This window comes from Canis lupus, chromosome 1 (assembly GCF_003254725.2).
Source record: "Canis lupus dingo isolate Sandy chromosome 1, ASM325472v2, whole genome shotgun sequence".
NCBI classification, from domain to species: Eukaryota; Metazoa; Chordata; class Mammalia; order Carnivora; family Canidae; genus Canis; species Canis lupus.
Window position 1 is genome coordinate 2,114,675 of NC_064243.1, and position 13,949 is coordinate 2,128,623.

Consider the following 13,949-nt stretch of genomic DNA (forward strand, 5'->3'; position numbering starts at 1 on the left):
TGGCAGGGGGAGCATGGGAGGTGGGGGAGAGGGTGGGAGGCAGATCGGTTCACAGAGCCCTACTCCGTGGAGGAGTCTATGCAGGTCAGACACTGCATCCTGAACCTTGGTCTCATGAACAGGTGACATTGAGTTGCTTCTTGGACGACGACGTCCAGGTGTTGAACAAGAATGGAAATCATCACATCGCCATCGTTGAACTCCCTTGATTTTGGAAACCTGTTCTGCTTTTTTAGGGGAAAACATATTTTTAAATTAATCTCACTATTCCATGTGCCACAGCACTCCTGACATCCAGTCCTCATGACTTACTGTTGGGTCTCACGTGGTGACAGGAGCCCCCCTTGCAGAGGCCCTTTATGAGCTGACCAGGTACCACCCTGCTCTCTGCTTCTCTGTGGTTCCTGGATGTTGATGCCAGCTAGGAATTCTGAATTTTCCCCGGGCTTGGGGAAGAAACAAGATTGGAATGCCTTTTCTGGCTTTCCTCGTAAGGAGAAACCGAGCATTAAAAAAAAAAAAAAATCACGAAGGAAAAGAGTAGATTTTTCTCTAAGGCTTTGTGTTTTAAAGACCAGGCCCAGAGAGGGATGATTTTTGTAGTCACAATGCATTCGCATAAAGAAATCCACTCTACACATTTGAAGAAAAGAATCAAAACCAGCGCTGCCATTGAGGATTCAACCCCGAAGTGCCACCTGCAAGCTCCTAATGTGTGGCCCCGTCCATGAGGGCTGCTTGCGGAGGGAGCTCCCGTTCCATTTCTCCTCCACCTCTGTGGCCCCGGGGCGATGCGTCCTGTCCAAGTTAGCGGAGACGGCCTCCGAACAAACACCCCTCCGAACCTACAGGCCCATCCCTGCCTTTGGCAGCTCCTTTAGGTAAGGGAAGGGGCTGGCCCTTCATTTGGCACATGGTCGATCTTAATGATTGTGGTGACGACGCTACTGGGTGCTCGCTTGCATAACGTCCCTTCACCAGGACTAACACCATGGGTGCCATGGGTGCCGGCCCCACACGGAAATGCTGAGCCTCTGAAGAAATCCTTGTGCGATGCTTGTATCCAAGGGAGTGCACTGTTTCTGACCAATTTACTGCTTACCATGTCCTGGTGTCTGATGCCACAAGCTGTAGTTAAATATCCTACGATGGGGCAGCCCGGGTGGCACAGCGGTTTAGCGCCGCCTGCAGCCCTGGGCGTGATCCCGGAGACCCAGGATCGAGTCCCACGTCGGGCTCCCTGCGTGGAGCCTGCTTCTCCCTCTGCCTGTGTCTCTGCCTCTCTCTCTCCCGCTCTGTATCTCTCATGAGTAAATAAAATAAAACCTTAAAAAAAAAATATCCTACGATGTTCACATAGTCCTGATAAACACACGCTCACATGCGCTTGACCCTCAATAACTGCAAACGATGATTCCCACGTTCTTGGGCCGGAGTCTGTTTCTGAAGGTTCACATGGGTCACTTAGGAAAGTCAAACAACAAAATGCACTCAAGTAAGACCCTCGAGTCCCTGAGACATGGGCATTTTGGGGTCCACACTGTACTTGCAAACGAGCCTCCTCTGAGTGCTTCTCAAATAATATTTGGCCTGCACTTAGGTTTGCCCCCTTCCCAGCTGGATTTCAGGCCAGCACCTCCTCTCACCTTCCTCCCCACCTGGGACAGTGATGATATTTGGAATCTGGGTAACTGAAGACGAATGATTTTTTTGATGATTTTAAAACCAAAGATAGTTACCAATCGAGTCTAATAACAGGGAGAGTCGTCTCTGTAAGGAAATCTTTTAGTCTGTGTCTGATGAACGGGGAATGATCTCAGATAAGGAGCGAGGCATCTGTCTAGCCAGGCCAAGCCCTCTGCGCGCTCCGTGCCACATCCCCTTCCCCTCTGCTGCCCTTCTTGGGGATCACTGTGATCTCTGTGACTTCACTGACTGTCCCACTCAGTCCCTCTGCCCGCACAACCCACAACACAGAGATCACCTCTGCGTGGTGACGAACCTTCCCGAAAGGAATGTCCCCGCTGGTGGTTATGGAGCTGCAGCTCAGGAGTCCCCGCTCTGCGTGCCATGGCCACTGCAGGCCTGGGGACACCCCTCCAGGGCCAGCCACCCACCCCCTCCGCCCCGTGCCTGCACCTCCCTCCCTCGGAGCAGCAGATTCCCACCAGGGCTTCTGCTCCCCACACCTGTCTGGTGCCCGCGCTTCCAACAGGTGTGAATCCCACGCACAACCCTCTGGTGCCCAAGCCTCCCTGCTTCCTTGCGGTCCCAGCTTCAGCCAGGCTGTGTCCAGTGCCATGCAGACCCGACTCCAAGCAAGGCACCCGGGTCACTGAGCCACCACAGCCGCTGGAGGATCAGGGGTGCCCCCTGAACTGCAGACACATGGCCTCGGGGAATAAGAGGCCAGCTTTAGGCAGCAAGGCCATGGACTCCGCGTGCTGAGGACACGCGGATTTCAGACACCCAGCCTGTGGTGGCCCCTCACCTGTGGCACCGCTGCCCCTGCCCCTTCGAACGCCATCCAGGAAGGAAAAGCCCTGCCCATCTACGTGAAGTGTGTGCTCCACATGCAAGTCCTCTGCTCCCTGGCCACTCTGCAGGGGCCCTGACCTCACCATTCAGTGCACCATGTGCAGGATGCCCGGGTCAAATCGCAAACTTCCCAGGAGATCCTAAGGCTATTTTGTGAGCAGCGGACCTTACTTTGACAAGGAGGTTGAGCACAGTGTCAGCAATAGGGCTGATAACAGAAATCTGTGCAGCAGGTGAGTTTACCGGTAAAGAAGAGTAGAGAGTAAAGCACTTGTGACTTGGGGCCACTCAGTACATGCCTGCCATCCCTACCTGACGTTGCAACCACTGTCTTCTTGAAACCACTTGTTTCAGGAATCCCTACAGGGAGAATAATGAAGGAGGGAAGGGGTGGCCTGCCTTTCACTATGGGGGAAGGAGAGGCCATGTAGATTTGGGGTTCCCTGCACTAGTGTGCAGCTCACCCCCCGGAGCCAGACTTCTGAGAAAGGCAGACACCAGGAAGACAGACCGAGTCTAGCAACCACAGTAGTGGGGACATAGGGCCCAGGGCCCGGAACAGGTGCCTGTGGAACCTGGGAAGCCCAGGAGTAGGGCTGCAAGATGGGGAGCCAGGGCCCAGAGTAGGTGCCTGAGGAGTCCAGGAGCAGGGCTGCAGGATGGGGGTGCCCAGGGCCTGGACCAGGTGCCTGGGGAGCCTGGGGAGCCCAGGAGCAGGGCTGCAGGATGGGCAGGCCCAGGTCCCCACCCTCAAACTCCTGTGTTCCTGGAAGCAGTTTTCTCTGGGTCTAAAAGCAACTCTCAGCCTCCCTGCTGAGTGGTGACCTGGCCAATCCCCTCCTAAGCTCCTTCTCCACTTGAGTGCCTGAGAGGCTTTGGGGGCCTCGGGACCCAGCAGCGTCCCTCCCTCTGCTGCTTCTCTGTCTCTTCCAGGACTTGGCTCTCAGTCTGTCCCTTTAAACTTTTGGCAGTGAATTGGAGATGACTTTACACATGGATCAAATGAGGAAGACGCAGACTTGGTGGTGGCATCTTGACCAACAGCATCAAAATCCCAACTGATTCTGGGAGTAATGCAAGGTGATGCAGGAATGATGCCCTGTAAGAGACCTTATATGTGGGTGAAACAGGTGCCCGCACATGACCCCACAGCTTCCAGGCCAATGCTTAGCAACGGGCGCTTCAAAAATGAAAACAAAACAGAATAAATAAACAAAAACAAAACCCCAGTTTGCAGTACCTGTCAGTGTCCTCCTCTGGGTAATTTCAAGCCACCAGTGGCGCTGACCTGCTGTCACAGGTCCTGAGAATTCGGCAGTGCCCCCTCCCATCCCCCAGTGTGCGTCCTGCTGTCACCGGGTTTGCCTGGCATGGTTCCAAGAGCATCATGGTCTTCATTTTGTCTCCATCCCCCCACCTGAGGTCACTGTGGAGTGAGGAGGTCACTGGGGGTGAGGACGGCGGCTCAGCCACTGGGACCCAGCTGCACCCCCGTGTCAAAAGTGAGGGATCCAGCTGTCATGCCACTTCACTTTGGCAAAAGTAAGATGCCATCTGAGGAGTGGTTTGCAAGGGAAGGATTCGTGTAAAGATTGTGACATCAAATGTAGGGTGTTCAGAGAGTCACAAGAATGGAGCAGGAAGGAGTGAGGGGCAGCGTGACAGCAGTCATCACCCTTGAACTGAGAAATGCATTGGAATCGGCATCGTTGAGATGCTTTGTGCGCATGAACCCGCCTGGGCCCACTTCCCCCACAGCCATAGGTCCAGGCTCCGTGCCCGCCACACCCGCCTCACGTCCATGTGGCAACCCCACATCCCCCCTCGACCTTCACGGGGACACGGCACTACCCAGCTTTATGTTTCCACTGTGTCCCACAAGACCGGTCGTCACCGCGACAACGCTGTGCCCCTTGTTCTCTCTCTCTCTCTCTCTCTCTCTCTCTCTCTCTCTCATTTTGTGGTATGTTTCTCTTTCCTTCCCTGATGGGGTTCCCCCTGTTATTACCTTCCTCTGTCACTGCCTTCTGTTCCTCTTCCATTTTGCCATTTGACTGTTTTATTAGGACCTCCCTCTTGATCTCTAGGTAAAGCTTCAATCATCATTTCTATGCTGATGACTCCCGAATTTATACCTACGCTCAGACGTCCTCTCCTGCTGCAGATCCGCACGCGCAGGCCACCCCACCTCCTCCCCACCAGCACCCAGACCTCATCACAGACCCCCCAACTGTCCATGAAGTGCTTCCGCGGGCTTGGCGCCACCCACTCCTCCCAGGAGCACCAGCCCTGGGCACATCAAACAGTGGATCCCCGGGTCTGCTCATTCTGCTGACCTGCTGTCCCTCCATGAGCACATCTACCTCCATCTCAACCTTCTGCCCGCCCTGTGTAAGCAACCTCCTCCTCCTCCCCCTCTTCCTCCCTCTCCTCCTCCTCCCCATCACCGGGCCTCCCAATCCTGGAGTCACATTCCCGTCAGGGCCATTTCCACAGAGAGGGTCCCACTCAGGGCATCCCCTTGCCTACGTCCCTATGGCCTCTCACTGGGAAGCCCATCAGGTCCCCACGGCTACTGTAATAAATTATCAGAGATAAGCGACTTAGAATGATGTGAATATGCAGTTTCACAGTTCTGAGGTCAGGATCTAAAACGAGTGTCATTGAATGAAGGCCCAGGTGTCTCCCCTTCCGGGGGCTCCAGAGGAGACTACTTTTCCTGTCCGTTTACCTCCTGGAAGCCGCCTACACTCCTGCTCCTGGCCCCTTCCTCCTTCTCCAGGGCCAGCAAAGACGGGTGGCAGCACTCCCAACTACATCACCCCATCTCTGACCCTACTGCCCCTTCTTCCATGTTTAGGACCCTTGTGATTACACTGAGCCTATCTGGTGACCCTGAGTAATTTCCCCATCTCCACGTCAGCTGATTAGCAACCTGAATTCTCGCCACAACCTTAATGCCCTGTTGCCACCCAGCAGAATGTGTGCCCTGGCCCCAGGGATCAGCGGATGTCTTTGGGGTCTGCTAGTGTGTCACCGCAGCTCATTCTGCTCTGGGATCTTGCAGAACACGCTTCAGACTGGCTTCAGAGCCACACGCTACTTCAGCCCCATGCCTGACTCGTGTGCCCAGGACATGTTTTAGGCAGATTCCCATGGGTCCATCTCCCTGTGACGTCACATCTCTACAGCCCTGATGCCTCTGCATTAGAGGGGACTTGGCCCGTGTTCATCTCCCTGACCATGGTTCCCAGGCACCTGGCATCAACTTCCCATCCCTGTCCTCATGGTCTCAGAGAAAACCAGGACACCAGAGACAGCATGAACAGGAAGAGTTGAGTCAGCGACCCTTCTGTTGTTTTCTCTAAACAGAGTCTTCAAGTCCATACCAGAAATGAGCATTTTGAAACACAAGTCCGGTTTTCGTTTAGAGAAGCAAATGCACTTGAACTCCAAAATGGACTTCCCCAACATGAGGAAGGACATGCAGATGGTGTGAAAATGATGCCAGAAGGAGAAGGAGCAGAGCTGGTCATCCCAGCTCTGCCCATACAGATCTGTGCTGGGGTAGCCGTTACCAGCCCCCTGTTTTCCTAAGACCAGGCATTTGCTTTTGACTTAAAAACAATTAATTAGCTAGACTACATGGTTAATCTGCTCCCAGGTAATAAGAATTTGAGGATAACAGGACACATTGACCCTTGAAGTGACGTTATTAGCACTACATGAGAGCTACCCTGAGCAGTGCAGGTGGACTGGGGAGCGTGGTGTGTCAGAGACTGAATTTGTACCTGCAGGACCTCAGGACCAAGGCTGGCTGGGTCCCTCAGAGTTCTCCGGTATGCACTGAAAGCAATAGATTTCCCTTTCTTGTAATGTGGAAAGACTAATTCATTTAGTTCATAGAGAGCCACAGAATTATATGATTTTGTACAAGTATCTCAGGTAAAAGAAACTCAGATGTGGGCACAGTGTTGTATTAAGATCAGGTGAGAAAAAAAAAAAGATCAGGTGAGGTTGGGACCAGTTAGCAGGTCAATTTGGTGATTGTTTACGATGAAAGCATCCTTAGGTAGCTCCAGCTAAATGAGAGAAGAATATATCTGATGCCAAGTAACATTAGCTTCTAGAACTTTTTTTTTTGTTACAGGACAAAAAGTACTTTTTATAGTATTGAATTATCATGTGTGAGCTCTAGCAACAGAAGGCAGCCCAGGTAAACTCATTCCTTCCCAGACTGCATGGGGGTCCTGCTAACCCCACCAGGGAAGTCCGTGATACTGACAGGGAGGTCCTGCTGCGTTAAGTGGATTCTCTTCCCCACTGGGCCTGAGACTCCTTTCCTTACACAAACACACCTACACAAGTATGTCCCTAACCTGGGTACACCTGGATAGGTGTGTCCCTAACCTGCACACACCTGCGCAGGTATGTCCCCCAACTAGGCACACCTGGTGTGGGCATGAGCAGGATCCTGCAATAGGGAACTCAGCACAACAAGAATAGGGCTCAGGAAGCCTCTTGGTTCCTGCAAGCTACAACCCCCTTCCTCACACAGGACCAGGTGTTTGAGGGGCTCCAGTAAGAGGATGCTGACACAAACAGCTCAGCCTTGGAAGCCCCCTTCATCCAGGCTGAAGATGTCCTCTCGGCCACATGAGGAGCTAAGCCTCCAGGAGAAGCTCCTTCTGCCCACTGTCAGGTGTAACTGGCAGACTTTTAGCAAAGCCCCCATGGTACCAGACAAACCACGCAGACCTAAATATCACCACAAAGGCTCTGAAAGTTAAATTATCATTGGATCCACAAATTTCGGCCTGGGGCTTCCTGCTAAAGTAGGAGACCTCAGTACGACTCTGAATCTCTTAATATAACAGACCAAATGTCCAAGATACAATTGAAAATCACTCATCATACTAAGAAGCAGAGAAATCTCCATGTGAGTAAGAAGCCATCAGCTGTCACCGGTGCTGAGACAAATTAGGTGTCAGAATTACCTGGCAAGGATTGTAAAAGAGCCACCATAAACGTGATTCAACAACCAGTTACAAATTGTCTTGAACAAACGGGGGGAAAGAAGATATCAGTGATGAAATATATGTTTCTTAAAAAGATCTAAATGGAAATGATAAAGCTAAAAAACATAATCATTAGAAGTGGGAACCTCACTGGCTGAGCTCAATAGCAAGTGGAGCTGATGGAGGATGGAAGCCGAGGCTTGGGGATGGATCAATAGGATTTACCCGCCCACATAACAGAAAGAAACCAGCCAGAGAATAAATGGGCAGAGCCTCAGGGTCCTGGGAGCAGCAGGCAGGAGCTGCGTTCCCATCCTAGAGCTCAGGAAAGACAGAAGAGAGTGGGGCTAAGGAGCATTTAAAGAAATAACGACAGAAAAATCACCAAATGTGACAAAAATATGAAGACTACTAAATATGAATCCCTACAGATTCAATAAGCTGAGTGAGCCCCAAGGAGGACCAAGTCTAAACTAAGAGTGTGTCCAAACTAAGATGCATCATAATTAAATTTCTGAAAAATTAACAAAGGGAAAGATATTGAGAGCATCTAGAGAGAAGCAGCACCTTATCTGCATAAAAGCAAGTCCAGCGGCCGCAGACTTCCAGGGCCATGCCATGGGGGCCAGAGGAAAGGGCACAGCATTCTCTGAGTGCTGAACAACAGGAGCCATCAACCATGAATTCTGTATCTGGCAAAAAACAAACAAAAAATCCGTCAAGAATTGAGGGAAAGTAAAGACAGTTTTAGATGAGGAAATCTGGGAAGGGAGATTTATTGCCAGTGGATCTGGACTTAAAGAACAGCTGGAGGAAGTCCTGCAATCAGAAAGGACAGGACAAAAGGAGAAGTCGGGGAGCAGAAGGGAGAAGAAAGAGCAGCAGGAACCATGCCTGTGGGTAAAGGCAGTTGCCTGTCCTCCTCATGAATTTCCTAAATCCTGCTTGATGATTCCACACAATTATAACACCATTCAATACTCCACACAATGCTCAGGAAGAAAGGACAGCAAAGAAACCTAAATGCAAGTAAGGTTAACAGCTTCACTTCAAGTGATAAAACAGGTGTAATGTAATACCCAGAGCAACCACAGGAAAACTGTGCAAAGCAATGCAATTAAAACTATGATAAAAAAATAAAATTGGAATCCTGGATCATGCAAATGTAGCATATAGGAGTTCAAAGGAGAATCAGAGGAACAAGAAACACGAGCTGAAACAGAAACAGATAAAATGGTTGACTTAAGGGTAGCAAATCAATAATCACTGTCAGTGTAAATAATGTAAATAATACCAATTAAAAGGCAGAAATAGTCAAAGTGAGTTAAAGATGAAATAAAATAAGTGAACAGGCAAAACCAACCCAAAACTATGCTCTCAGAAGAAACTCAAAACAAATTCAGTGACAAACATGATATGAATAATATGCTGGAAACAGCAAACATACACACAAGATGTGGCTCTCTTCACAGAAGATAAAGCACACTTGATTGCAAGGAAAATTACTAGAAACACAGAAAAACATTACATAAGGATAACAAAATCAATTCAATAGAAAGACGTGATGATCTTAAATGTGTAGGCATAGAAGAAAAAAATCTCAAGAAATCTCCAACAATATCCTAGAAGTAATGTGTGATTTCAATAATGTCGCAGGATACGAAATCCACATAGAAAAATCAGCCACATTTCTATACACTATCAGTGAATATGTGATAACCAAAATTAAAAGCAATTACCACAGGCCATTGGTCCGAAGAAACCAAAATGTGTAAGTATAAAGCATGGACAGACTCAAGATGCTGAAAGTGATCCAGCGCTCATGAAATAAGTCAAAGGTCAAGTGAATGGAGAGCCACACGGTCCATGAATTGGAAGACTCAGCAGATAAAAAGGCCAAACCGATCTATAAACTCAATGCAACTCCACTGAAAATCCCAACATGCTGTTTTTAGACATAGACAAACTTGCTCTAAAATCTCCATGAGAAAACACAGGTGTACAATAGCTAAGGCGACCTTGCGTAGTAAGAATAGGGTGGGAGGCTTGTTTCTACCCGATATTAAGACTCGTGACTTATCAACAGTAATAAACACCACTGATGCTGTTCGACGGAACAGAATAGAGAACCCAGAGTAGAACCACAAAATATATTCAACTGAGTTTTCACAAAGGGACAAGGTAAAGCACTCTAGGCAGTACTGCCTTATCAGCAAACGGGGCTGGCGTGGACATTCATAAGCAAAACAAACAAAAATTAATAAAATAAAAAACACCCCAGAAAATAGGAACAGAATCAATAAACCATGAAACCAAAACCAAACAAACAAAATAAAAATACTACTTGACCTACACTTCACACTTTATATGAAAAGTAACCCAAAATGTATCATGGACTTAAATATAAAGCATAGTAATATAATACGGAAAGAACAGTGGAGAAAATATTCAGGATCTGGGATTAGTTCTTGGACATTAAAAACATAATTCAGGAGGTGGGTGGGGGGATGAGGTGACTGGGTGACAGGCACTGAGAGGGGCACTTGATGGGATGAGTGCTGCGGGTTATCCTATATGTTGGCAAATTGAATTTAAATTAAAAAAAAACGTAATTCAGAAAAGGAAAGATTGATAAGTCAGACCTCATCAAAACTAAGAACGTTGTTTCATTACGCTCCCTGTGGAAAGGGTGAGAAGGCAGGCAGTAGCCTGGGAGAAGTTGCTCGCAAGTCACCTCTGACAAAGAGCTGTTTTCTACAAGGTTTATAAAGCCCTCAGTACTCAAAGTGAAGAAAAGCAAAGAAATCCAATTAGAAAGTAGACAGCAGGTACGGCTGGGTGGCTCAGTTGGTCAAGCATCTGCCTTCAGCTCAGGTCATGGTGATCTGGTCCAGGGATCAAGCCCCAGGTTGGGCTTGGGCTCCCTGCTCTACAGGGAACCTACTTCTCCCCCTCCCTCTGCCTGCCGCTCTTCTTGCTTGTGCTCGCACTCTCTCTCTCTCTGTTAAATAAATAAAAATAAAATCTTTAAAAAAAAGAAAAGAAAATTGACAGCAGACATGAATAGCCATTTCTCCAAAGGGATACATGGATGTCAATAAGCACATGAAAAGGTGTTTGACTTCATTATCCATTAGGGAAATGCAGATTAAAAGTTAGGAGATATCATGACATCATGACACACCTAGAAGAATGGCTAAAATAGAAAAAGTTGACAGTGACAAAATCTGGCCAGGACATAATGGCATAGAGCAAAAATTCCCTCATACGCCTACGTGGCTGGGGAGCACACAAAATGGTGCAGCCACTATGGAAAAAGTGTGCCAATTTCATTACCCGGTAAACTACCTACCTACCAAGAGCCCCAGCATTAAATTGATCCTTTTGCCATTTGTTCCATGAAAGGGAAATATATGCAGAATGACCTCCAAGGGCCCAAGGGGCCAGAAGACAGAAGCAAAGGTCCAGCAAGTCCAGCTTGAGAAATGGTCTATGAAGGGGCCTTGGGGGCACGAGCAAGTCTTGGGCCACTGCAGGACTCCGCAAGGCCATGTCCTGAATAGATGGACGGTTGTACATGTGGAAGACCATCCAGGAGAGGAAGGTTGGGGGAATCACAGTCACAGATCTAGGAGAGCAGGGATGTTATCTATCCACAGATCAGATGCCCACTCCCGAGGGTGTACTCAGGGGTGTGGTTCAGCAGAAAGAAAGAATGAGGTGGAGGGAGGGGCAGGGGGGAGACCTGAGCCCTAGAAGACTTCAGGTCACAGAGAAGCCATGATGGATTCTTCCAAGATGGCATCAGTCTGCCTCACTCACTGTTTATCCCAGAGGAAGGAAATGTTCATAGTCGGTTTCCTCATGATGGCCCCAAACAGGGATCAACCCAGACATCCTTCCGTGACTGAAGGGTTAAAAAGATCCAGGTGCATCCGTGTCCTCAAACCATACTCCGTGCCACCCAGGGACCGTGGACATGAGCATCCATATGGACGGGTCTATGGAGAAGTGTGCCTGAGGAGAAGCCAAGTCCCCAGGTTGCACACTTTGCAATTCCATTTGTATCCCATTTTGACAAAAGCAGGTGTTGACTTGGAGAACAGAACAGTGGTGGCCAGGGCAGAGGGAGCTCCGGGGTGGGGACACAGGAGCAGGAGGGCAGTCGCACAAAGGCAGTATGAGGGATGTTTATGGTGACGGAATGTTCTGTGTCTGTTTTTTTGTTTGTTTGTTTTTTAATTTTTATGGTAGTCACACACACACACACAGAGAGAGAGGCAGAGACACAGGCAGAGGGAGAAGCAGGCTCCATGCACTGGGAGCCCGACGTGGGATTCGATCCCGGGTCTCCAGGATCGCGCCCTGGGCCAAAGGCAGGCGCCAAACCGCTGCGCCACCCAGGGATCCCTGTTCTGTGTCTGAATAAATACACCTACACATGTGACACAGTTACAGAGAGAGAGACACACACACACACATGCATACACACTTGATCCTGTGCACGTGAGAACACTCAGAGTGCACAGGAACCTGGGGAAGTCTGGAAATACCCCCCTATGTATCAGGGTCCATTGTTTCCCTGAAACGATATTGTTCTGTATAGTTTTGCAGGATGTTACTCTTCAGGGAAAAAGGATAAACAGTGCATGGAATTCATGCTGCCTTTTACAGTTGCATGTGAATCTATAATCATCTCAGTGTAAAGTGTTTAATTAAAAAATAAAATGCTGGGCACTGTGATAGATACATCACACTGAACCTAAAAAATAACACCTTCATTTTATCAATCTGTTTTATATGTAAATTACAGTAATTTGCTTCACAAAGTCTAAATAGAACATTACGCATATCCATGAAAGGTGGATTTAAAACACTAAACGGTAAGGACCAGTGTGAGTGATCAAATATATTAGTACTTTAATTAAAAGGATGATTAATTAATTTAAAATGATGATTTTGGGATTCCTATGATAAGTCTTTGGGCAAAACATCAGAGAGGAGTCTGAAGAAGCCTAATGGATAGAAAGGATGTATGTCCCCTGCTCTGGGGATGGTCTGGGCACGTGTCTAACAGAATATCGGTATCAGAGTATAAATATTTAAAATGTACATACTCAACATCCTTTTGTTCTCACATGCCAACGGAGACTATTTCCAAAAGCACCGCATGAAAAATTATGTCTATAGCATAAGTGAATTCAAATTATTCATTTTTATCCTTTGCAAATGTTCTACGTTGATCATCCCTTATCATGAGAAGAAAATGCTATTTTTTTCACAAGGCAAAGACGAAGGCCGGAGGTCTTGAGGGCTCTTCCGTGGGTGGAGGGAGCTGTGACTACAGGGAAGGCCTCTGGCTGGGACCTCGAGGAGGCCAAAAATGATTTTGCCCAGGTCCACAGAAGGAGTGTTAACCTCTGCCTTTGGTCAGATGTTCCTTCATGTGGAAGGCCATGGACACGCCAATCACTGAATCTGTGTCACCTCTCATCCGTCAAGAGCAGCAGGAATGTCAGATCCCACAAAAGGCTTCCCCAACTTGTGGATCCCAAATCTATAGCTTTGCTTCATCAGGGACCCAAGTGGTCATGCGCATGAGTGTGCTTCTCCTGCCACCTTCTGCCCCACCCTGCCCGCCTGGCCTTCACCCAACTGTCCCCCATCTCTCCTGATGACACCAAACCATCCAAGCCCCTTGTCCAGCACCATGGACAATCTTCCCCTCCAAATGCCCCCGACTACAGGCTTCCTCAGAGTCCTCCACCAACCCCAGTACGTTTCCCCTCCTGCCCCAACTTAGAGACGCCCCTGACACTTCTAGTGCTGGGAATTTTTATGGAAACTCATGGTGAGGATGCTTTGGTTGGCTTCCCTCTAGGACCCCCCACCCCTGACTCTGAACCTCTATCTGCCCCCCACTATCCACAGATCAAATGCCCACTCCCAGAGCAGAACCCAGCCCATCTGCAACTCCCAGGACAGGACCGGAAACAAAAAGCTCAAGGAACACTTGTTGAGCAGTTGAAGGTGACCACGGTTGTCAGGCTCAGTGGACAGATGGGAAAAGGAAAGCCCGGGGAGATGGCTCTCGTAGGTTCTGGGGCTGGAAATGGGAGGAATGGTGTCTTGGGGTCTGACCAGTGCGACCCCAGAGTCATTCTTCCCACCACTGCCTTCTTGATTTTGCTAACAATGCCTGCTACCGTTTTTAGCATGGGCAGCACCATTCCAAAGCCCTGATTGTCTGCAACTGCAAGGATGCAATTCTTCACTGCCCTGTGCATGCGCCTTCCTCTTTCTGCATGCCTCTCTAATTCCCTCCCTGCTCTCTCTCGCTCCCTCTCTCAAGCCCCTCCCCCCCCACAGGGTCTGGGACGATACCTGCACAGG